The sequence below is a fragment of the Ptychodera flava genome, chromosome 20 (genome assembly GCF_041260155.1).
Source record: "Ptychodera flava strain L36383 chromosome 20, AS_Pfla_20210202, whole genome shotgun sequence".
In the NCBI taxonomy this organism is placed as follows: Eukaryota; Metazoa; Hemichordata; class Enteropneusta; family Ptychoderidae; genus Ptychodera; species Ptychodera flava.
Window position 1 is genome coordinate 7,298,352 of NC_091947.1, and position 26,953 is coordinate 7,325,304.

Below are 26,953 nucleotides of genomic sequence, written 5' to 3' on the forward strand. Positions count from 1 at the left end.
TAAAAAGTTTCACGTTTTCGCAAAACATGAGAGATTTATTGTTCCTTAATTATCTTTTGAGAGTCATGTTGAGCATTTGCACTTTTAAGGGCTGTTTCGGTGAATCAGATGTTGTTTCAAAGCTTCGGCACTATAAGTATACGTACAGAAGGCTTCTGTCCATCTTATTGTCGTGTGATATCTCCCAATTGTGGCACGAAGGGAGGTGAGTTGCAAAAAAAATGCGATGGGCAACGCGATTTGTACTCGGTGCTCATTATTGTTGAAATAGGGATTGAAAAAGTAGTAATCAGCCAAAAAATAATATATAATTATTTAGAAAGCCGAGAAACCTATACAGAAGTCATCGTAAACATGTTTCAGATTTCGAGGCAAATCTCTTACTCGATTTACTCAATGTAGGGGAGGCTGACATTTTTCCGTTTTTTCCCATGACCTTCATCTTTTAATCATTCGAAGCAGGATATTTCACTTTTCCCGATCCACGAAATATACGGACATTGCATCAGATTATACAACGCATACAAAATAAAGCCACCATTATTAAGTTACAATGTTTGGACGGAAAACATTGGCGGGTAATTGTGTAGGTATACAGAATTGGTCAGGATCATAGGACGTTTTGTGACTTTAAGTAGACATAGACCATGGTAATATCTCGAAGTAATTTTGTTAACCATAGTTACTCGTCATTTTACTCAAAATTAACGCAATCAACGTAAACATACAGTCGATATTGAGATCCTGGCCTCCAAATCACCGGGTTACAGTACTTAGACATTGTTGAAAGTTGGTTGTTATGATGAATAGTGAAGAGAATACATACAAGTATATATATATATATATATATATATATATATATATATATATATATATATATATATATATATATATATATATATATATAAATCAATCAGAAGAGTTCAACTAAGTTTTCGTGTGAAGATCGCTTTTTGCGTCAAATCTAGGGTTGCAAAAATTCTTAACAAAGTCTCATAGATTAATCAAGCTACAAAAGATAGATTTCGACATTAAATGTGAAATTAAGCCGAAGTGAAAATTAAGTTCCGAATCAAGGACAAAACAGAGGTGAGACGCAAAGTTTGGTGTTGATGACCTGTCGCCATGGCGATAATATAAATATCGTAAGTTAATTCTGATAAGAGGGCTTATATTGATGATTATATAAATATTTGTATTACACTTTCTCCTTTAGAATTTTTTTGTCGGTGTTATGTTGAAATATGATATCAGTACCGGTCACGGTAATTCTTACGGATGCAATCTGAACAAATGTTTTCACAATTTTTTTCTTACAAAAGCTGAATGATACGTCTTCTCGGCAATTTTCATCGAAATTTCTCAATGCCTGGATTGGGCTTTTTTCACTTTTTACTGCCTATATCAATTTGGCCCATTTAAATACTCTGAAAGTTTTGAAGACTTAAGTTACAATCAAGACATAATTAAGTGTTGCCCTAATACCCGTAAATACCGTTCCCAGAAGCTAATACAACATTGATTCAAAGGCCATACACAAAGCAGGCGTAATGTCTAATAAAGTTGGGCATACGTTGCAGTCAGGTGTACATTATTATTGCGACTTATCACATTTCCAATTTGATTCTAAGTTGCGAATAATAAAAGTAAGCTGACCCTGTGAAGTGTAGCGTATGCCATGTAACAGAAATGTGCGCACTTCAGAACTAGAGCTGTTAAATATAGGAATGTTCAGGATTTCTATGCTGCTTTAAAGTCAGGAATAGACTTAGAGTGAATCTTGCTATCGCATTCAGTGCATTCAGTGAGAAAATTACGCTCGCTAAGCCTGCCTTGTATAAAAAATGCCATGATCTTATTCAAAGAGAGGCGATTGTGAACTGTGGTAAGGACAAAAGTTAGTTCGATTTAAGTTTATTGGCTCAGCGTCCTGGAATCACTGGTGTTATCTTTTTTCCATCTGAAAGCATTTGATAATTATTGTGATACATGTTTTAAATGAGGACGATGACAGTATAGATTCAAGCAGCGGAAGTTAGTTTGTTTGTTTTTTTGTTTTCTTTTCAGATAAGAAATAAAAAGCAGATAAGCTAGGAATGATCGGCAGTGTTTGTTCAAGCATAAAATGCCGGAACTAAACTACTTCGCAATGTAAACTGGAAATAGAAATCCTGATTGCATAGATGCGGTTGAATATCTTGTCGCTGTCTCTTGGTTTGAGTGAAATTGTCACGTAAAATAGACACCGTCCCTTTACGTCAAACACATGTAACACCTAACTTTGCATCTGAATATTAGCCTGCTGTAATTCTATCTAAATTCAACAACATGGCCAAATCCTCTGAACACTCGAATGAATTATTTGTCCTCAAACATGTGTACCGTATCCGAATTAATTAGTTTCTTTTCTTGAATGCATTCGCTGCCGTATCTGAAACTCGTGATTTAAGTGTGTATTCAATAGCGCCACACAATGAATAGCTTCTGTTGAGACTATATAATTGTTGCCTGGAATTCTGTTCAGATGTTAAGGCCAGCTCCATGTCCATCAGTATAAGCTCCCACGCTGCCTGATATTAACGCTACATGCATCGCTACGTTGTTCGGGTGCTGTAGAATTTTTTTCCCAGGTGTCCCCCGGGTGTTCAGGGCATCACACCAGGACGGAACTACCAGCAGTGTACATGCAACTAGATAGTGCAGAGTATGCCCGTGCTGTTTTACAGAGTCGGTTCATGAGCAGTCCTCATGATGTGTCTACTGAACCGCGCGGTTTATGGAACAACAATGTAAAACAACAAATGGCATATTACAAAGGACTGCAACAGAGCAGCGCGCGATTGGAGATATAACACGCCTCGAAATTGAAAGACTTAATCTTTCGCTCACTCTTATCGAAAGGGAATTTTAAACAATTCTCTTTCGAAATCGAGAATAAAAAATGTGGTACTAGAGAAATAAATTACCTAATATTTCCCGACAATAGTCAAAATGGCCGCCATCCCAGCCGTGTTAGCTTTACGGTGAAAAATTAGATTTTCAGTTTTTCACAAAATAAGCTAGTTGACTACATAAGCTTAAAAATTAGCCCTACAAGTAGTAGTGCAAAACGTATTTTAAAAGTTTGAAAGTCTAGATATCTTAGGGCGTCCCAGAGGCGCATTTTAGCGCAACAAAGTTCTTGATCGCATTTATTCACCCGTCCTAACACTGACTTCAACCAGAACCCTTCAACAGGACATGACTGGCGAAAGACCTTGAAATATACACTCTCGGTCACGCTCTGTGTTGAAGTTACTGTTTCAATGAAACACATAAGAAACGTTTGAATTCTATATTTGTACCCCTGTTAATCACCTCCTCGTGCTGATGTTCCTGTCTGACTCAACAATTCTACCTCCTAATTGTAAGTAATAGCCTTTTAACCCTTTGAGTGCTGGAATTTTTCCCACCAAAATTGTAGTGCGACATTTTACCAATTTTTATAAGTTTTCTGTATTTCTTTGGATAATTTTGACAAAATGGACATCACATTTCATCTGCTACAGTTTATCAAAATTTTGGCAAAAATCTGAAAATTGACTGGGATATATTTTATAAAGGCAACAAACATTGATTTTGGCGCTCAAACGGTTAAGCATATACCGAGCGATATACATCCCCTCGGTAAAATACATACGTAATACATTCTGTGAGCTGAACATTTCTTTCGTTGCCAAAAGCATCTGTTTTAAGGAACAATTTATACGAATGATGACAGATTGAGATGACAGATCGAAAATTTGCGTTTAAAAGCTTAACTTGGAGAACGACAGAGAAAAAGCAACCAATACTTCATTTTGATCACTCGTATATTATATTGCAATCCATTTTAATTGGAACGTTTTATTGCAATTCGTGCTCCTAGTCCCTTGTGATTTTTACCTACAAGCACACAAAGCACCGTCTATAATAATGCGTTTCGTTGGACTGCGTGAAAAATTAGAGCTCAGACTTTAAAATTTGCACTAAAACCAGTCCTGTGCAAACATGAGGTACGACGCAAAAGCATTCTGCATCTTCTTGAAAGAAATTTGGCCGACGATGCCGCGGGTCAAAATCGCTCACGACTGGATCTTTATTAATCACTCACTCGTCTTCCACAGTGCACCTTAATCTCCCAAGTCATGTGACCTCTGCTGTAAAATCGATATCGATTTTTTTCTCACTTTTCACCTGTCAGTATGCCGACACATCTAAAACCTTAAATTAAATGTGCACTTTGGCGCTATAAGATATTGGATGTGGGTTTGGGGGACTTTTAATTACTTTGCAGAGAAGTTGGTTCTCTCCCCGAGGAGCGATGGGGAGAATCTGCGCAAGTGTGGAATTGGCGCCGTGCCAGACAAAGCAAACGGGTACCTTGTAGTATATGCAGAATCTGCAGCTGCTGCTTCATCCACTGATGGTCAATTCTAATCAGATGCTTTGACTAGGAAGGCCTTGTTTAAAAATCGTGTGCAAGCTGATGTCTGTTAAAGGGCGGTGGTCGTCGTTCCGAACGGCGCTAAAAGGTCGCTAGGGACCCCTACGACCGATATAAACACTGTATCCAAGCTACGTTGGCGATTGATGAAAGTTAAAACATGTTTGTTTTAATGTACATCGTAAAATTTAAATGTCGCAGCTATTTTTACATGATGCATCTATATATATGCATGAAATACATTGTTTGTAAACAAGAAAGTTGCACATGCGCAGTTCTGACGACCACGTCCCTTTACATGTTGTTAACAAAGAATGTTGAGGAATTTAGCGCCAGCCGTTTGTAAGAATTTCACAATTGTTGACAGAAAAATAATAGTTTCTACACCTTTTTAGTCAAACATACATGAGTCTAATGTTGTGACAATTCATTTTTCAACGTTTACCTTTATGACATTTAGATATTTGTGGAGTCTTCGGGCTATTTTGATAAATTTGATAAATATTACCCAGAACATAAAGAAAACGAAAGCTGTCATAACTCAGTGGGTGAAATATGTGCCCTTGCCTGACGAGGATATAATTTTCCCCTTGTCAGTGGAGGCTGACTGCGAAAGACGCCCTCTAGGGAAAGGAACGCTTATGAACAGACGTATCATATGATCATGCATAGGGAGATGAGGAACTGCCCTCCACGCTGAGTGTATGTGACCTTGAAGACAACAGAGTGACTCAGTTGTTTTTGAAAGACATAGATATGAACACTGCATTAGTCCAGAGCAAAACCGAAATTGTTCGTCAGCTTCGCAACAGAGCTACGAGATACAGAGCATGCGCAGCTTTGACATGAAGGAGATCTATTGATATTGAATTCTATCATAGACCCTATGCTGGATTTTGAGGGAAAAACATACCAGGAAGATATTGAAGGCTTATGGCATTGTGATTTTAGTATTGTCATTCAAAATGTGACCAATGACATAACATGTACATATAAAGTTTGTTCTGATCTTACACATAACGCAAGTTGTCGTGAAATTCTAACTACTTGCCAATACATGCACCCGGTACATGCACCGCCGTAGTTGAAAGAGCTTTGAATTTAGTAGTAATAGAAGGCCAAATAAATGGCATCGATCGATGGCTATTGTCCCCCGACATTTAATGAACGACTTTGGTACCTGAAAACGGGAATTTATACCATATCTAGGCCCTCAAATATATTTCAAATATATTTTCATCCGGACAGCTGCTACATACGCCGGCCATTTTGAAATCGTGTTTTTACCCACAGTTCAGTGTGCGCCGCTTATCGTCTCACTTGAACCGTAACGTTTGAGTGGATCCTCAGACGTTCGCAAATTTTGTAGCAAGGTTCGAGCGCAAATCTTATACTATATGAAAAATTGGTGCCCGCTCCGAAACGAATTACAAGTTTTTGAATTCGAGCGGTTGCAAAGGTCACGGGTTGAAGTGGACGTACGCCCCGGGTGGGACGGTAAGGGACATGCACTGAACTGTGGTTAAAAACACGATTTCAGAATGGCAGGCGTATGTAGCAGCTGTCCGAATGAAGAGAAAGGATATATTGACCTTTTTTAATCCAACAATTCTCTGGTGCTGAATAAGCTCAGAACCCCGTAAATTATACATTTTCTGAAAGCCTAGATATACGGTAACATTTTAGTAACCACAGTGTCACCATTATTTACACAACTATCACGTGACAGATAATTTGCATAACCTTTCAAAAATCGGTTTTCCCTATGTTTTGTCTCAATACTCCAAAATATCTGACTAAAACTTTCTGTAATGCAAGCTATCACAACGCTCTTCCAAAGTGTGTCTCAGATTTTTTATATCTTGCTTAGTTTTTTTTTTGGAGCACAATTTTAAAGAAATCAACTTCTAGGGTTAAATTCACCGCTCTGGAAGTTTTTCTAGCGTTAAACTTGTTTCAGAAGGTTTAAAAAACTTCTGAGACAAACTTTGGAAGACCTTTATAACAGCTTACACTCACACAAATTTCAGCCTTATATCTCAAAGCATTGAGACAAACCACAGGGAAAACCAATTTTTGAAAGGTTATGCAAATTACCTGTCAAATGATAGTTATGTAAACAATGGTGACACTGTGGTAACCAAAATGTTTCCCTATATCTAGGCTTTCAGAAAATGTATAATTTACGGGGATTCTGAGCTTATTAACCACCAGAGAATTGTTAGATTAAACAGGTCAATTTCCTGTCTTGGAACCTAAAGCTTTCAAGGACTGTCTGTGCTTGCGAACCGAACCCTTAGCAGGTGTCTATTCGCTGTGAATGTGCAGAAACCTGCGTGTCAGCTGAAGAGGGTTTGAGTATTGTAGGTCGATCTTTGAGTCCCTGGATGAATGTAAAACCAGAAGGCGGGAAATAATCATTGAATAAGTGGGGATTCACTTTCCGTCAGTGAAACACTAAGCTGAAATAGGTCACAGGATGAATGAACATCTGACACGATCTTGTAACTTTTGGATCCCCTGTCAATTCAATATGTTTTCACACTCCATGTCTTTGCTTACTGGCTTTCTTAATACCTACCAATTAAATTATGAACAAAAATTATATTCATGCGGTGGCGGACGAAAATAAACAAAAACATCGGTATATACTTGAACTGTCCTAATCATGGTATTTTACTCCCCTATGTTTTGCATTTGCTGCGGATGTTATGTCAATCTTTTCAAATGTGTTAATTACAGGTAGCACTTTGGTATGTTTACACCTGGTTTACCATATTCTGACCATTACTACGTCAATCCAGCGTAAAACTGGGTCGTGTGATGTTGGTTCTGTCGTAGTTGTGTCCTGGGGACCGGTGACTTTCTCTTGTAACTGATTGTGGTTTGTTTACTGTTTAAAGATCCATTAGCTGTAACTTTGGTCATTTTTTAATTTTGTTTGTTCTGTGCATCATCTGCAGTTTCTGGTGTGAATCCCTGAACCATGGAGAAATTCCTAATATTTAGCTCATAAATATACCTTATATGAGTATAATCTACATTGCTATTGTTTAAATTTTGTCTTCATGTCCGGACTAGAATACATTTATCAACAATAACAATGGTCATTTCACATATACAGGCTGTGTTGGCAAGCAAGACACCGGGCATTGGTCATGATGATCGGATTATAGTAAACTTCTGTAGTTGATACATTGAAACAGAGTAGTGAAAAATTAGTCAACAGTTACAGCTAATGTCCCTTTAAGCAAACCTTCGATGCCGCATAGTGTGATGTATATGGTTGTATCATTTTACTTGAGTCAATGATGTGGAAGGTGTCTTTAACAGTATTAACCCAACGGTCACATTACAATCTATGCCTACAAAGTGTTCACTACAAACCGCTCTAGTTTTTCACTTTACTTTTTTAATCTTTATTTAAAGAGGGTTGAAATCTGTTCAAGGAAACCTGGTTAGCCGTAAGGGCTAATCTTCCCGTTAGCCCAGTAGTGTGATTAACTTCAACTGTACACTAAATCCAAATTCTGTAGAATGACGCATTTATGTGAGACCGTTGGTAAATTTTCAGTGATTAAATTTTTCAAGGGTATTTGATAAATAATTTACGATTTATGATAAAGTCGTGTTTGCAAACTCATATCTAAATCGGCGAGTTAATCGTTTAGATATGATTTCAATGTTACAATTCTGAGACTTTGTATATCGGTTAAAATATTCACATCCACCAGATATCACGAGGTATCGATGTTTTGTCTGAAATACGGTACAATTAAATTCGACCGAATTCCCTTTCGAGTAATTGCGCAGAAACTACATTTTACTCAAGGGCGCACTTCTTTATCCCTGGTTCTCACATTAGTGGATACTGGAACTGCTCGTTAAAATTTTATCAATCTCCTTTGAATTTTTTATGAAGCAAATAAATTTTCTGTCAGATAAATCAGATAATTTAATGGGGGCCTTTCAAAACTTGTGCAAGATCAGACTAGCGGTAGAATGGGCAACGCACGGGCAGACACACAGACATAAGAGCAGGATCTGGGAAATGCAAAGCCAGGTCAATGAAGGAAGTTTCCTAAAATGTGTGGTTGTTATGCATGTCGTAACCGAAAAGGCCAAAAACCTGCTACAATAGCGGGTCAAAGGTCACTTTACATCACTGTCACTATTACGCTCACGCTTAAGTAAAAAATAAAATCAAAGAATTCTCCTTGCTGTCCCTGAAATTCAGCTGCCATTGCATGAAGAATAAATAAATGAAGAATGTCGATTTGTCACGCCATCGCGAAAATGTTGAAATACTCGCAAGAGACTGATACATTTACCTTTCCCTGTACGATACACTTGGAATCTAATTTTCGAATGTGAAGACAGATTTAGTAGTCAAGATGATAGATCATGTCTCTCTGGAAAGACCGATCTTTGCCTTTTGCTCACGACAAGCAGAAGATACAAATGGTGAAAATGACACCGACAGAAGTGATGAAAACCACACCAATAGTTTATTCAAAAACGACTCACGTAGACCATTGTTACCTTTCTTGCCACATGTTCGATCAGTGAGGTTTCTTTTCGTCGATGAAATCGATCGGGTGTATCATTTCACAGTCTAATCCAAGAAAAAAATCGAGTCGCGGGAACGAACCAATGGATGCAGTATGTGTAATGTGCAACAGCTCTATTCAGTTGGCGCTTTGAGGAACATACAATATTCGCACTGAAGTGACGATACTGTTTACTCGAGGTTATCTGTAACATTCTACACACCTGGTCTAAAAGTATCACGTAGATATTTTATGTTCTAGTCACACATTCTATAGTTCATTTTTTACGGATGAAATTCCGTTATTATGAAAACACCAAAACATTTACATAATTTCTCCGACGGAATATTACATTTCAAAAATTACAATTGCGTCCTTGTTTAAAGGGAGGTGGTCATCGGAACTCTGCTCAAAGGTTGCCAGGGACCCCTACGACCGATGTAAATACTGTATCTAGGGTACTTTGGCGATTGATGAAAGTTGAAACATGCTTGTTGACAATGAATATCGTAAAATTTAAATGTTGCAGCTATGTTGAAGTGATGCATATAGATATCATGCATGAAATACATTGTTTATAAACAAGAAAGTCGCACACGCGCAGTTCCGACGACCACCCCCTTTTAATGAATTCTGAATATAAACAGCAAGCGAAAAGTACATACATCATTAAGCCGGAGATCTCGATAAAATTTACGTATTGATGATATAATTAAGGACATTCGATATTGCAGTGTAGTGATAGATGAAGCTTTGGTCTTAAAAATCCCTACGTTGGCGCTAAACAAGCTCACAGAATAATTTCAAGCCCATTGTATCATTTGATGCATACACTGGTTCATGGTATTCAAATATTAGTCCAAGGCCGTGGCCTGTTTAAACATTAAATTCGTGAAGACAAAACACGACTCAGCTGGTTTCTGGATTTTTGCTGATGATGCTACGCAAGGCTGGGTAAAGATATCGTCTATCTATAATTGGATATTTCCATTTGATGTTGTTCAAACAATCGCGTTGACTGGCGATATCCAGATATCAGCTTATTCAAATACGTTTGACCTTTCCTCGGCGCTCTTATCGCTTCAAATCTACGGTGTTCGAGTATCATTTGGGACCTCTGCAATTTAACAGCAAAATTGCAGGTTGACTCTGTTCTGTTATTTCCAACGTCGACGGATGGTGAAAACCTGCATTCAAGTCACATAGTCTACGCAAATGCGATACACAGACGTTAACAGGATCGGTTAAAAGGTCCCGGCAGGGGAATACGGCAATCGTCAGGGCGCCCACAATCTTGAAAAAATGACTTCACGCAATCGATTTTCCTTCCCCGAGCAAATAAAGAAGATCTCGACGCACTAGATCTCATTAAGAGACTTTTGAATAAGTTTGATGAGTAATCCTTTATTCAAGAATACATTATTATGGATGTGATCAAAATTATGATTAGTACTAGGGCATTTGGACACGTACTGATCGCATTCAAGATAGAATTGGATTTTCTGTTCCCTTCCAAAACAAATGCACAAGGCAACAACACCATCAAAATATTTCAATCTTCATACTGTTGCAATTCTAGGCTAAAGTAACCCGAAAAAGTATCTACAAAACTCTTCTAAGTACATCTCATTGTTAGGTGTGTTCCTGTACCGTTGATCTTTTTTATTCATCCTATATGATCCTGCCTCTCCGTTATCTGTCTGTACCTCTTTCCCCACCTTTTCCACGTTGTATTTTTGTCTGTAGTACGTCTCCGTCAGTGTTTCTTTCTGTCCTCGCATATGGCTCCGTCTTTCTCTTTCGGTGCCTGTGTATCTACGTCTTTGCTGATCCCCCCTCTCTCTCACTCTCTCTCATCGTCTGTATTTCTGTCACCGTCAAACCGTCTCCGTCTCTGTCTTATACAGTGCAAGATGCGAGTTAGAGAACTTTTTGACATTGCTAAAGAATCATTAGCATAAATCTTGTAATATGCATCATCTGGCACTAAATGTTGTTTCTCTGTCTCTGTCTGTCTGTCTCGTTGTCTGTCTGCTTGCCTCTGTCAGACCGTCAAGTCAGTTTCTGTCTCTCTCTGTCTCTCTCTCATTCTCTCTCAGGCTCTCTTTCAGTTGTATAACTGTTTATAAGAAAATAGATTATTTTCAACCTTAGTCGATAGATGAATTTGTAATACCACTGTAAATCCCTTTATGAAAGAAAAATTACTGTCAAGGAGATTTCATGGAAATGTACATAAAAATGCACCATTGACAAGTCTGTATAATAACACTTGCATTTTTTATTCGGTGAATATTAACGTGAAAACATTTTTCTATGCTCGATTTGTTCGGTTAGAGATTGAATCAGTGGAAAGGCTACAATGCATGCAAATGATTTACGTTGTCGTAATGGTTGTACATCATAAATGGTAAAGACAGCGGCGGCATCAAACGATAATTAATAATTATTATGATTTAAGTGGTTTGTAGCCACTGTTCACCTGATCTCCCTCATCATGATTGCAAAATGAAGTCAGATTGCCGCCAAAGAAAATGTTTCATCCCCATGGGGGAAAACAAACCATGCTCGCTAGGCAAGACCGAGTCCACTGTGTGAGGATGCTCTATATAGCGCGGCACAGGCATCCGATAGCATAGCATACATTACCAGAGGCACGGTTACTCTAACCGTGCCAGAGGCATAGACGAGCACAGCAATGATTACGAACGGTTTTGGGTTTAATGATTAAGCATCTCCGTTTTAATTCAGTACGACACTCTTACTTGCACTGGGAACTGCGATTATTGATTTCTTGATTTTTAGTGGACTGACATATTCAGAATTGAGTATGTTGGCGTAGTTTCCCAATGATAAGCCTCACTTCTCTGTTTTCACGCATTAGGTGTTCGTGAAGAAACATGTTGCGTATAGGGCTTAGAATAGTTATCATCCAGACGTGTTGTTTTTCATTCTCAAAGTAATAATGTCATATTTCATTATTACACCAGAACGTTGTCACGAGGTCATGTCGCACCGATGGCATTCACTCTTGCGTCGGTGTAAGTTTGCAGCTACTATATGCATGTACGTATGGAACAACCCGACACAGAAAACAAGGTCACCATGTGTCTCAGTGTGCACATGATGAAAGATATGATGTCGTCTCGTGTCTTTTCTGGATATGTTTACGCAGGACAAAGTCACTGACGTTATTAGGAAGCCAGTCTGTAGTTAATTTACGCGGAATGGGCTGGCGAATCCTACAAGATAACCCTAGAAGAAAGTGAATACAATACGGCATCTAGCAAGAATGATGAATAAAATATATTTATCAACAATGATGATAATACTTTATTGGTCGCGTGTATACAATATGCAAACAGAATTCTGTTAATCTGTCCATTGTGCACCGATTTAGGAATTGAATATCTGCCACAGGAGAGTTTTACTGAGCCAAACTTTGATAAATTCCAGAGACTTGTAAGTTCTTTAAACTCAGAAATATTAAGTAATCTTTGTAAATTTGTATACAAAGCAATAGACCTACGAACCTCAAAAATATGTAGTGTATAGACATACGTATATATTTACTTATTTAGTATATATTATTTACATATTATTTTGCTATCATCTGTTCAACTTTTCTTTCCTTTTCACTCATTTATACAGTCTTCAATATTATAGTTATGCGATTCTGAGCGTTTAAGTGAACTTAGATTGGTTCACTTTTCTCTCCCCTTGTATATGAGCCGATGGCCTTAAAAAGCAATAAAGTTATTATTATTATTATTATTATTATTATTGTTATTATTATTATTATTATTATTATTATTATTATTATTATTATTGTACTTGGGCCTCAGCCCAAGTACATTTGTTTTCATTCCGTGGGAAAAAACTGTAAGGTATAACCATTTCTGGCTGAGACCAGGGAGGGCAAAATGTATTGGCTTCATCTTTCTTGGCATAATAAATGGCGTAACGATGTTAACTGAATGGAAGTGCTGCTCTCAGCCAGTCTTGAATAAGTGAGATGTGAATATAAATGCTTCTCTATCTGAGTTCTGGCCACAAAATCTTCTGAATATAATCAAAATGTGCATCGAAATGCAACAATTAATGCACCCTCCGTTTCCTAGGCGATGGCACGACCCTTGCTACACCCACTGGACGAGCCAAAGTGGGAGGGGTAATTTCGGTTTGGTCGAACAGGAGGGCTCGAGACCAGAATTGAACATTTAAACTTGAAACATGTTTAATCACTGACAAGATGTGGATTAGTGTTAATCAAAGAGAAAGTTTGAAAAGGAAAGGTTTTATATCCCGGACACAATGAAAAACATTACGACTGGAAACTGTACCCCGGTTGAGAATAGTAATGCCCACAGCGATGGAGAACACTTATCCTTGAGCTGCGAAAACCAGACCATCATTTCGAAATAGAGCTGCAGATTCGAGAAGCTCGTTAAAAATAGCTATGTACACCCCGCAAGGGGTGGTTTCGCGTCTTGAGGGCAAATTTCGCCTCCTTCATTTAGAAATCGTACGTTTGTTTTTTCCAGGGGAACACATCATTTGACACAAAATTTGCATGAAAAGGGGTCGCCAGTAAGCACGTGGTCAAATCTGGCATAAGAAACAATATGAAATGTGGGTAAAGCCAGTCCAAAATAAACTGATTTGAACTTTTGTGTTTTGTAATTTATACCACTGCAGTAACATGACTTTTTTTGACACATCACACAATGTAATACGTTTTGAAACTGAATACTCCGACGTATTCTGTGTCCCCTTTGCTAAAAAATACGGTATGCCGATTACCATGTAAGGAGATGATGACGTCAAGACAGATTTGTAGTGCGTTTGGTCTTGGATGGTGCACGAAGTTTTGTCGAGGTAGCTTGTGTATTTATTTCCTAAATGGGAGATATTAGGGTCGATCTAAAAGAAGGCCGAAAAATGTTATGATACTCTAAGCGAGCTGAACTCCAATGCGAATGGTTGGATAATTTGGAGGATGTCTAGACTGATCTCGTTTCATTCAGATTATTTGGCGGTCAGTATTGAATTTCAACTGCGTCACAAGTTTGCGTCGAACGGTCAACGAACGATATTTTAGAAATCTGGAGACATGGCACATCGCAGTTTTATTTAGTATTTTATATTTTACAAAAGATGTAAGAAGCAATGATTTTGTTGAAAATTCTGAAAAAAATATAGGAAGATTTGATCGCGAACACATTTTCACTTGGGGGTCAACTAGCCCTGCGTACGATGCTGTGTGTTCCGCTACAGCTAACCGCCCCGCTCACCACAGACCTGCAAAGACCCGTACGTTGGGTCGGTGACTTCAAATCCATTTTGGGACTTGACGTAAAAAGCCAAATTACTGCCGAAATTCAGCGTTCTTGGGCCCAAGTCGTATCCCAGCCTACCTCAGCTACTCGATCGCTTCCAAAAATGACAGTCTTTTATTCACTTCTCGTAATAACCGTCGATGTCGGCAACTCTCCTCGCTGGCCCTGCGTACGATGCTGTGTGTTAGCTGTAGCACATAGCATCGTACGCAGGCTAGGGTCAATATGGGGTTCGCAGCCATGTTGCCTCAAAACTTATTTCTGTCTGCACTCAAAACTCAAAAATGTCGCATATGAACCTCAAAAATCGATGTAATTTTGTCAAACTTCGGCGAAATTTCAGCCTATAGAGAAAATTTCATCTAGGTAAGGTAAATTTACTGAAATTTGATCGACAAATAATCCTAAGCTTGAACGTGACAGCTCGCCTTCTCCGGGAACTCATGCATCCGGCCAGCTGCCCATATGGCCGGGTGCATGAGATTGTTTTCAAGCGACGGCGGCAGACCGTACGGGGCTCTGGATATGAACCTACCGCCGGTGTAGCTGTAATAACTGTTGCGTTGTTTTTAATCACCACGGACGAAGTCCGAGGGGACTTATAGGTTTGGTCATGTCCCCGCGTCCGTTCACGCCTTGTACCCAACCCCATACAGATGCACGTCGATTTGTTTCACAATGCTTTCAAATTTGGCCGTGTTACGTTAGAGGACTTTTTAGTTTACACCTCCATAGACTCCCATGTATAAGGCAGTTCTCCATAGATTCGCATGTATAATGCCAAGAAAAATAAAAATTTAGTTTCTCATCGTATTCATATTGCCTAAACGATGCAGTGACACAGTATTTTTGTCCCCACGGATAAAGTCCAGGGGGCTTATAGATTGGCTCATATCCGTCCGTGAGTCCATCAGTGAGTCCATCGGTTCAAGCAGATATCTCAGACATTTTGACAAAATATCATGTGACCTTGGTGACCTTTGACCTCAAATATACATTATTGTCCACAACTCAGTAACCACAAGTGCTAAACCTTTCATATTTGGTATGATGGGACACCTTATGACGCCACATATTGTACCCCATTAATTATGTGCATATCTAATTATGAGCGAGCCAATAGAGCAAGAGGTCTGATTTCTGGTATATAGGGATAAGTTAACAATATAATTTGTTTGACAAAACTTCACGAGACCTCAATGACCTTTGACCTAAAATATACATATTTGTCCACAACTCAGTAACCACAAGTGCTACACCCTTCATATTTGGTATGAAAGGACACCTTATGACACCATATATTGTACCTCATTAATTATGTGCATATCTTATTTTGAGCGAGCCAATAGAGCTAGAGGTCTGATTTTTGGTATATAGGAATAACTTAGCAATACAATTATTATGACAAAATGTGACGTGACCTCAATGCCTTTGACCTCAAATATATATATTTGTCCACAACTCAGTAACCACAAGTGCTACATCCTTCATATTTGGTATGATAAGACACCTTATGACACCACATATTGTACCTCATTAATTATGCGCATATATAATTTTGAGCGCGCCAATAGAGCTAGAGGTCTGATTTTGGTATGTAGGAATAACTTAGCAATACAATTATTTTGACAAAATGTCACGTGACCTCATTACCTTTGACCTCAAATATATATATTTGTCCACAACTCAGTAACCACAAGTGCTACACCCTTCATAAATGGTATGATGGGACACCTTATGACACCACATATTGTACCTCATTAATTATGCGCATATCTAATTCTGAGCAAGCCAATAGAGCTGGATGTCCGATTTTTGGTATATAGGGATAACTATAGGGTAGAAATCTAAATATACCCATCTAAATATTAGACATCTACCATCGAGAACAAAAGAAATTTGCTGTAATTTGAATATTTAAGGAGTTTAAGCAATTCCGGCTATAAATAAAGAACCCCTGCCTCAAACTCCACAAAAGTTGCTAGACATATTTTGCCGTTGTCATGCCATTGCTTCGTTTAATAACCAGTTAATCAAATGCCTCATTGACAGGAGGAAATTCAAGACCATATTTGAATAGTAGTATATATTGTCCTCAAAATTACTCTATCACGGCCCAAGTACTCATTGCCTTGAAGCAATACTGCCTTGTTATTATTATTATTATTATTATTATTATTATTACAAGTTTAGGGGCTATAAGTATTATATAGAAATCTAATAACAGTTCATTGAAGCTGTGGGAATTTTGAAAAAGAGGTGTTGTTTATTTTAATTTTGTCAATAGGGGCGACTTCTAATTGTCGTACGTATATTCTCTCCGCCCAGTTAGGTGTTCCTTTTGACATCACTACCATTATGAATATTCATATACTTGCAAAAACTGACAGTCGCTGTGTCTGGCAGCGCCTGCTCACAGCTGCTGAGCTGCACAGCGTAGCCTTGGAATGCAAGCCAATCGTGGCAGTCGAGTCGTGGGCGTGTAGAAAACAAGGCACAGCGACTGTGGAGAGTCTATGCCAGTGTAATTGTCCTTGTAAACGTATCTTCAGCGTGGCATTTGTAGTTGTGGCGAAAACCATAAACCCTCTCCCTATGCTGACGTTGTTGGTTTTATTTTGTTCATGTGTTCTGTAAGCAATCAAGGAAGTTTTGGGATGGAAATAGAGCAAAGGCATGAGTTTCCGCGAGATCTGTGCTACAAATATAACTTTACGCATGCGCACTCTTTTGCCAGTGTAATCTGCCAATATGAGCATGCGCAATTGAGTGAACGTGCGCGTGAATGTATATGTGTAGTCTGCACACTACGTCTCCTGTCGTTCAGCTTTGCATGTTGACAGAAACTGGAATTACTGCAGAGAATACTTTTCAGGACATCACATGTGAGTCTCTAAGGTAACATGTAGGACGTTTTGGAAATCCTTTCAGAAAGTTCACGCCGCCTGTGGCCATTTTGTGGAGTATAAGCTTATACGTACCTGGAGCGTATACAGTATTTCTACTGTACAGTGTACTATATTGCCGGATAATATGCGATGGAATTTTGCGTTTCACGTCGTTCAATCATTCAGATGGAAATGCTGCCCTTCTCCAAACTTTGAAAAAAACAGGGTGACAGATTTGGAATGCTAAAAATTGTATATCAAGAATGACGTAATTTAATGAGAAGACATTTGTATTCGAGCACGGCTACAGTTTTTGATTCGAGAACTCTCATCATGATGGACCGTGGTTGTATTCAACAATCGAGAGGGCAAGGGTGAGTCGAACTTTTTCCTATGTCCATGTAGCACTTGTGCAAAAATAAGCGAATCCACAGGCCTTTGGCGAATCAATAAATGAGTTTTTCACCATGCTGAAAGATTGAAAGATCCGTCCGTCACTTTGGGACGAGGTAGATAAATGCAGTCAAACCCAGCTGGGCACACGAAGACGACCGGCCGTGCGGTGGAACTTTGCAACAAAGTTTCAATATCTGAACTGACGTACTTGAATGACAGGCACAGGAATCGATGGCCAATAAAAACGCATTCTCGTTGCATTTTGATAATAATGTATCAATCACAATGACACAGAAATTATGCCTCCTCCCGGCAGAAGGGCCATGGCCAATTTTTAGCCCTGCTACAGTATGTCTCAGTGCTGAAAAGGCCATGTTGTTGTCAGGTTGTCATGGCGACTTTTAAAATTTGCATACAGCTCTGAGAGTGAAACGGGTTGTTAATAGGTCACAGAACTTTTGAGTCCCACTGTCGTCCATTATGCCTGTTTCCTTGGGTATTAAAGGTGTGCAAGTATACACATCAAATGACTAGAAAATTCACTTCATGGGCAGAATCTCGTAAAGTAGCCTTTTCTTGTCTGGTTAACGAAAAAAGATACCCCTGATCTAAAATATGCATGGTTTTAAATAAAAAAAACTGTGGTTACCTAAATGGTTTTCATGGCAACATGAAAAAATGAACATGGAGTTCATGCTGTGATAAATACACTTAGGAGAGCATTTGCATAGTAACTGGGATTACTTTTAATGGACTTTGGAAAAACTTTGAAGTTTTAAAACGCAAATAGGTTACTATGGAAACACAGGGCAGTACAAATGGATATCATGTTTTGTCTTTCTAACCCAAAATAACCCTTTGGTATAATATTTCTGTTGATTACTGGATTTTTACTCTGAATATTTGGTCTTTCTAACCCAAAATATCCCTTTGATATAACATATTCTGTTGGTTACTGGATTTTAGGTGGAATCTTTGAAGAACTGGTAATTTTTACTCCTGAATGGTTACCATGGAAACATCTCACATTAAAATGAGTGTGATTTTTTTGGTGTGCTAACAAGAAAACCATTATTATCAATTTTTTACATCAATCAATAGTTCTTTAATAGGAATTAGGAAAAAGTAACGTTTTCAATCCCAAAATAGTTACCATGGCAACTCGAAACATTAAGATAAGTCTTGTTTTTGTGTTCTCTGACCCGAACTCCCCCACTAGGTAATTTTCATATCAATCAAAGTAACTTTTCATGGGATATTAGAAAAACTGAAATTTTCAACCCCTAAAATGGTTACCATGGAAACATGGGGCAGTAAAATCGATATCATATTTGGTCTTTTCGACCCAAAATACCTTTATGGTGAAATTTTCACGGAAATTGAACCTATTATTATTCGCGTTATTATTTCTATATAATACTTATATTAATTATTATTATTAAAAGTTTAGGGGCGATAAGTATTATATAGAAATCTAAAAGCATTTCATTGAAGCTGTGGGACTTCTGAAAAAAAGGTGCTGTCACTCCTAAATGGTTGCCATGGAAACATCTCACATTAAAATGAGTGTGATTTTTTTGGTGTGCTAACCAAAAAACCCCTTATTATCATTTTTTACATCAATTAATAGTTCTTTAATAGGAATTAGGGAAAAAGTAACATTTTCAATCCCAAAATAGTTACTATGGCAACTCGAAACATTAAAATCAGTCTGGCATTTGTGCTCTCTGACCCGAACTTCCCCACTAGATAATTTTCATATCAATCAAAGTAACTTTTCATGGGATATTGGAAAAACTGAAATTTTTAACACCTAAAATGGTTACCATGGAAAAATGGGGCCGTGAAATCGATATCATATTTGGTCTTTTCGACCCTCATGGTGAAATTTTCACGGAAATTGAACCTTTTATTATTCGTGTTATTATTTCTATATTATACTTTATTAATTATTATTATTATTATTATTATTATTACACACATAATTCGATGTGGCTTGGCTGAGCCAAGCCACAAAATCTAGGAGAAAACACCAATAGGTTGGACAAGAGCACTGTCACTTACATTTACACACACAACCAAGCACTAAAAGCACAACAAGCAACAATGGACACTACTTCTAGGTTCAGGGGCGAACAGCTGTTGGTGAGTATACATATGAAAAACGTGTGTTGTAAATTTGAAGTTGCAGCATTGCAATGTACATTACTGATGCCCTTACATCGTGAAACATAAATAAATCGATTGTACTACTGAAAGCGTAAACAGTGATGTATATTCAGTAACTAAGCGAAATGGACATCTTCATGTTTACAAAACAAGGAAACGGCAAGTAAACAAGAAGTTAGCGGACTTTGGATTCATGTAAGGAATATTGTTGTGTGTGGAAATACGAGGAAAGCTAATAAGTATTTTCACTGCATGAAAACCAAATAATTCAGATAAATTCACATTAATGAGTTGCCTGTATTATAGTATAATACACGTGAATTCACATGAATCCACATGAATACAGGCTTGCTTAATACAAAAAATGGATTCTTGACTGTATTCATCTGTATATGCACTCTTCAGCTAAAATACAGGCAATAATCCATGTTAATACAGTAAGTATTATAGGGTTTTTATGCAGTGTTACGTTTTTTCCTATTTATTATTATTATTATTATTGTTATTTATTTATTTATTTATTTATTTATTTATTTATTTCAAGAGAGTAGTCTAAGTTACAAAAAGTAATTGTAATTTACATCAGAGCCCTCACACTGGACATTATACAAACAGAGAACAAACTATTATTATATGCAAGACAATAAATATAATCACTGGAAAAACAGTGAGTACTTATTGATACAATGCCGAAATGTATTTTGAAATAACGCATATCACAATGGAAAAACTAATTACTCCAGAGAATAACCTTCATTCATATATTTGTCGTGGAGAAAATTACATAACTGAGTTTTAAACTGTGGCAAACCCTCAATGGTTTAAATAGAAAGAGGAATATCATTCCAAATGATAGTTGCACGATAAATAAAAGACCTTTGTCCAGTATTTGTCTTGAATAAAGGAGCATATAAATTACAGTTACTGGAACCACGAGTATTCAGATCATTCATATCGGATACATATCGGAAATGGTTTAAATAGTCAGGCGCTAGACCATTAAGGACTTTGAAAGTTTGTACAGCCATAAAATAATCAATTACAGACAGAAAAATAGCATGGTACACTAATAAGAGGACTTTTACAGAGGTTAAAGGACTCAGCTTAATTACGCAAAATACACACTCTTATGGACAGTTTCTTGCATAGATTATCGATATGAGAATCCCAACTTAAGACACTGTCAATCTCAATGCCAAAAATAGTGTGATAAAAACATTTACAATGTCAATGTCATCAATACTCGCATGGAGAGATACATTTGAATCAATAAGATCATTGACTTTTGGACGTGACGCAGCAATCGTACTCTTTGATTTAGAAGTGTTAAGAGACATGATAGCATTGTTTGAAACCCAAGAAGAAACAGGTAAAATATCGTCAAGGATTTTAACTTTAACTTCCTCAATATTGGTGCCTGAAACACATAAGGTCTGATCATCAGCAAACATGTCTAAGTTGCCAACTTTAAGACATCATAGGGGAAGGTCATTGATACAAATTAAAAACAAAAGCGGCCCCAAATTGGAACCCTGAGGAAGACCACAGACAATTGGCAAGACCTTCAAGTTTTCACCTAAATAGTTAAAGAACTGACTACGACCTATGAGATAAGAGCGTAACCATTGTAAAGATCATAGTTCACAAGATCAAAGATCTAAAAATAATAAACCGCTGTATAATCCTTCATCAATATTCTTCAGAAGTTGGTCTGTAAGCTTAAGAAGAGCAGTATGACATGAGTGAAATTGTCTGAAACCAGATTGAGAGCTAACTATCAGGTTGTTTGTCTGGAGGTAATTGTAAATGCTATTGTACACATGTTTCTCAAGTATCTCAGATAAGGCAGGCAGAATGGAAATAGGCCTGTAGTTGCAAATAATATTCTTTGGCCCATTTTTATGGATGGGAACAACTCTAGCGCACTTAAAACAGTTGGGAAAAGAACCATTAGCAATTGACATATTAAAAATATTGGTAACAGAGTCAGCGATACCTGCAACATATGCTCAAGGCTACTGCGATGAGAACGAATAGGCCTATATATGATTCATATCTTCATGTTGGCTTTTCTTTATATATACATTTGTGTTTTTTAATTTTCAATTTCTGAATCATGTTTCAGATGCCAATTAGCATGGGGTTATCTTGTATTGATAACATGCAAACGTCGTCCAATTTTTGTGGAAACTGAGGTTTGAAACATATTTACCTATAAAGTCTTATGACACTGTCATACATTCCTTTGTCGTCTACCTTTCATTTAAGGTAGAACGCACCTCGGGGACAGACGATCGGACTCTCAAACTTTTACAATTCTCTTCTGATATACCACATGTGGGGATTCATTTTAAAGCTCTTGGTGAAAGAAACGGCTTAGTTTTTCGAAATTCGAAAATTTTAATTTTTCTCCATAGAGTTAACACAGGGATGGCGGCCATTTTGAATTTCTAATATCTGTAAATCTTGGGTAATTTGTTTCTCTAGTACCAAAATTTGCACGGTGACCCCCCTATTTTTATTCTTGATTTTGAAAGAGAATGATTAAAGATTTTCTTGAGGAAAGTTAGAGCAAAAGTTTAAGTCTTTTACTTTCGAGGTGCATATTACCTTAAAGAAAAGTGGCTTTGCCAAACATTTAATGGCTTGTGAAATGCCACAGTCTGACCAAGAATACCGAACGATTGAAAAAACAAATACCTAACGTTTTGTAGATCGAAAATTCAATATACTAGTACCACCTGCTTGGTACTATTAGGGCCTATGCCTGCCACGGCACGTTAAGGTTGTCCACTGCTGCAAGAAAACTTGAGTGACAAAGGTCTGCCCCCTAAAACTTTCAAAACGTGGTGTTCGAAAACACACAGATTACAAGAGAACGATTGTATATTTCTGAAATCGCCTTCCGTAACGAGGCAAGACAGGTGTAGAGCATACATTGTCTTGAGCGATATGTGGCAAAAGTGATTGTTACGTTGTTGCCCAAGGTTGGCATTGAACGTGATTTTAATGTACACAAACTCTTTTCATGGTGTTGCGAAATGTATAGGAAAACGTTGCGGCTTCATCCTTGCCCTTTACATTGTCTGTCTCGAGCAAGGGATGCTGGAGAAAATTCGGGAACATAGGATGAATGACTTCATTGGGTATGAATGTTAGTGTTTTTGAAATATCATGAAACTCTCTTTCGAATGCAATTTTGTATGTAAATATTTTAGCAAGGATGAAATGTTACAGGTGCGATGACATAATACGCAAAAATGGTAAAGCCGAGACGTATCTTCGACAGTAATATAGATATCAATAGTGATATCCTGAAAAAAGTGCAAATATTCACGAAAAATGCCCCCTCACACACAAATTGAAATTGGATCTGTGTCTTCTTACATACAAATGAAGAAAGATCGACCATCATCTGTAATCGACAGAAGCTACGCGTGATATGTGTCCAGCTTATGAAACCGTTAAGTGGCCAATTCAGAAAAAGACCGCCATAAACTCTCGCGTCATGTTAACAGTGATTGCTCAATTATTTCCAGCTTCGAATTTCCTTACTATCTCATTTCTGATCAACTGTTGATACTCTACTCACGTCCATACTTTGCACGTGGGAAAAAAGAGGTAATTTCACTGAACTGTACTTAACAGAATTGGCAGTCAAAAAAAGAATCCAGTCGCGTTTCACCTGTTATGTGTACGTTGGTGTTACACTGGGATGTGCCAGTTTATTAGATTTTGTAGAGAAACGTCCTGCAAAGTGATGGTTCATTTTGTTCTCTGACTGACAGCGTAATTGCGCCCAAATCTCTCGACAACCGCGGGCTATTCATTTCCTTTCATATTGCAATTACGCATTTGCTTGCCCCATTCTAGTATTACACGCATTGTTCTCGACATTGCGAGATTCGCTGCACATGCATTTTCACACAAGCATGTGTTAGTGTATGTACGTAATTGCAGAATATGCGATCGTGGACAGCATTCTAATTTTTTTTTAATTTTAGTGTCATGCTGTACCTCAATCTTACGTTTGTTAAATATCCTCTGGTAGAGATCCAATTAAATACTGTTTTCTGACGCGATGGTTTAATTTTATCGCGCGTTTCGTGTAAGTATGAAACAGTCGCTGAGCTTTATAGCTCGCGGTGACGACTTAGGTCCATATTGTTAATCAGCTGTCCATGGTTACTGTGAACGGTCAAGTCTGTTGCTACCGGAAATGACTTACCAATCAACAACATACAATTACAAGTCATGCAATATCATGGTCCACCCCCCAATCATCAATCAATGCTAGGGTTCAATATTGTGTTTGATATTGACATACCTTGTATCCTCCGATTATGTTTCATCTTCTTGAACCATTATAAGAGGGGGTTTCCAGCATCACAAACACTGTGTCTCTGACGACGAAGGAGATTTGTTTTCAGCGTAGCGCGAAGGATGCTGATCTCCGATGAGCAGAAGGCTTACTGCCTCCAATCCTGCCTCGGCTTCTCTTCTGCAACCGACGTCATCAAGTCGCAAAGGATGCCGCCCGTGGCATCACTGTCTCATGACAAGCCTTCCATCAGAGAACCAATCTGGGCTTTCTCGAGGTGTATAAATATTTCAGCAACTCGCAGCTGCCGATCCAAATATGAATGTTGTTTTAAATGCTGAAAGAGAGTGTACTATGAGACAGACTGTCTCGACTGGGCAAAACTTGTCTCAGCCCGATACGAATCAATGGTTATTGAGAGTGACAAGTTCCACCCATTTATGAGCTCATCTGTGACTTACGCGTGAGAACGAAATGTGTTTCAATTACCTAGACACAAAAGTGCCAATTACTGTCAAATTCAGTCAGTTAAGTATTCTACTTTATGATATTGTGACGAGTAAATACTTTAGGGTAATATTTGCTCTGTATGATTAAACGTAACATTCCGGACGAATAAACATGTCGTTCAAATAAACTGGAACTATGTTTGTACTTGACACCGTAACTTTTTTACGTTGTGAAAAAAAAGTACAGAAAGAGTTGTTTTCTGGGTCACTTTTATTGCGAACCATTATAGAATCCATAAACGCATCATTACCTATAAGAATGAGCAAATTTTTTGCCAAGGTGATTATGTCATCATCTTTGCGTCCCTTCGCTAATAGATATATGTTTACATTAAAGAGATGTCTGTGCTAACCTTAGCAAAGTAACTCGTGATATCTCTGACCCCGGGGTCTTGTGATAATGTTAAGATACAATTCGGAAAACCCGGCACGATTTCCGCGAACAAATTGACCTCAATAAAACGCCCATTGTAACTATCAAACGTATTTATGATGTTCAATAGTTGCTTTCATAAATCTGTACGATTTTAAATTTCTCGTTTCTGATCTTCAGGCAGCGGTTTTGAAACCTAGCAAAGGTAGGCGTTCTTCGAATTCTGTATTACTGACAATTTGTAGAATTTGGGATTCCTTATAACATTTTAGATCTCAAAGCTTTTTTATTACTTCTAAGAATGAGACAAATTCATCCGTAAAGAGTCATCTTGTAATATATGGTTGTAAGACGTTTGTTACTCGGTAAAACTTCTGTAGGGTATCAAACAGGAAAAATGAGAATTCAGTGTCGATGGTTAGGCTGTATCAGAGATAGCTGGATGAATCAACTTCCTGTACAATGTAGCGTATCCGCTCCAAGGCACTCCCAACAAAGGAATAGCGGATTGCTCTTGTTCATCGGATATTACACATTGCATCATTGATGAGGATAGATACTATTTTGTTGCGAATTTTCTGTTTTGTCGGAAGTATACCTCTTACTGCATACATTTGTAAACACAACGATGCAAGATCATTGTGTTTGATCGATATGGATCGAGCTCCAAAATCCATATAAGTGTGACCAAATCACTTTATATTTTACAGCAAAATACATCGTGTTCTTTTGTAGTTCATGCCGCCGAATGCCTACGGCTTGTGTGCTTCCCAATCAGCGTGGAATCGCTCATTTGGCAATACCGCTAGTTTAAGGGTGTTACGCTTAGGGAAAATAAGGCTATAGAATCTTTATCAGCTGATGGCAAGGATTAATATTTTATATACAATTATTAAAAATGACTGTCGGCTTAGACAGCATATATGTTCACTGAAATTTAAAAGACCATAGTGTACATATAATAAGATCAGACGTTCTAAATGTCTTAGACAATCCGGCCAGCATGCATGAAAACTGTTGATATTCTCGCAAAAATGCATTCTTACCATTTATGCCAGTGCTATTGTTATGTCTGTCCGACTGTCTGCCTATATGTCTGTCTATATATGTATGTATGTATGTAGGTAGGTAGGTAGGTAGGTAGGTAGGTAGGTAGGTAGGTAGGTAGGTATGTACATATGTACGTATGTATGTATTTATATACCTATGTGTATTTTTGCGATTCAAATAATGCAAAAATTCAAATATTTTATATTAAAAACTGAGATGAATATAAATACCGCATTTTGGCAGAAGGAGAAGTTTGCTTCGAAGCAAATGTGCAGCTGTAGTCGAGAGACCGAACACTAATACTGACAAACAGACTAGTGTTCATAGCTTATGCATGTATACACGCTACTCGTATTGGTTAGTTGTGCTGATTCCTGTTACTTGGATTTTAGACTCTGCTATCGGAATATTTCAGCAGTATCAATAGCGTAGCCGCAACCTAAAATTTAACCGTCCAGTGTACGAAGGGTAAATACAAAATCGTGTAAAATATTGATGAGCTCAAGATGTCTATCTACGGTTCATATTCCTGTCACAGTGTAATCTCTTTGGGAACTGTGATTCGTGCGCTCGCTTATTCAGGTGTAGATGAAAATAAACGAATCACCATGGAAACTGCACTCATTTAAGTAAAAAGGCTCCATTATGACAATTTCGCGACAGAACTTTTGCCAATACATATTACTCGAATTCACTCGTTGGAGTCGTAATGATCTAATATAGGATGGATGTCTCGTCTTCGTTAAGGTTTACATGGAAATAGTCAGTTTCTAATTCAAGTGCACTTTTCCATGAAAAATACATGTTAATTAACGTTGCGATCAGTAGACGGAAAACAGCAAGCGGGGTGGGGCAGGCGTGGTTCAAATTTTCCGACCAACGAAAATGTATAC

The 26,953-nt window shown here is 37.8% G+C and overlaps 1 protein-coding gene across 1 annotated transcript in view; it reads right to left on the minus strand.

The window, feature by feature from the left end:
* Positions 1-24,309, minus strand: part of LOC139119892 (probable G-protein coupled receptor No18) — a 120,035-nt gene extending 95,726 nt beyond the window's left edge. Inside the window, exon 1 of the mRNA XM_070683839.1 lies at positions 24,135-24,309. The gene's annotated coding sequence lies outside the window, so the exon portion shown is untranslated. The remainder of the gene's footprint in view (positions 1-24,134) is intronic.
* Positions 24,310-26,953: the final 2,644 nt, after the last annotated feature.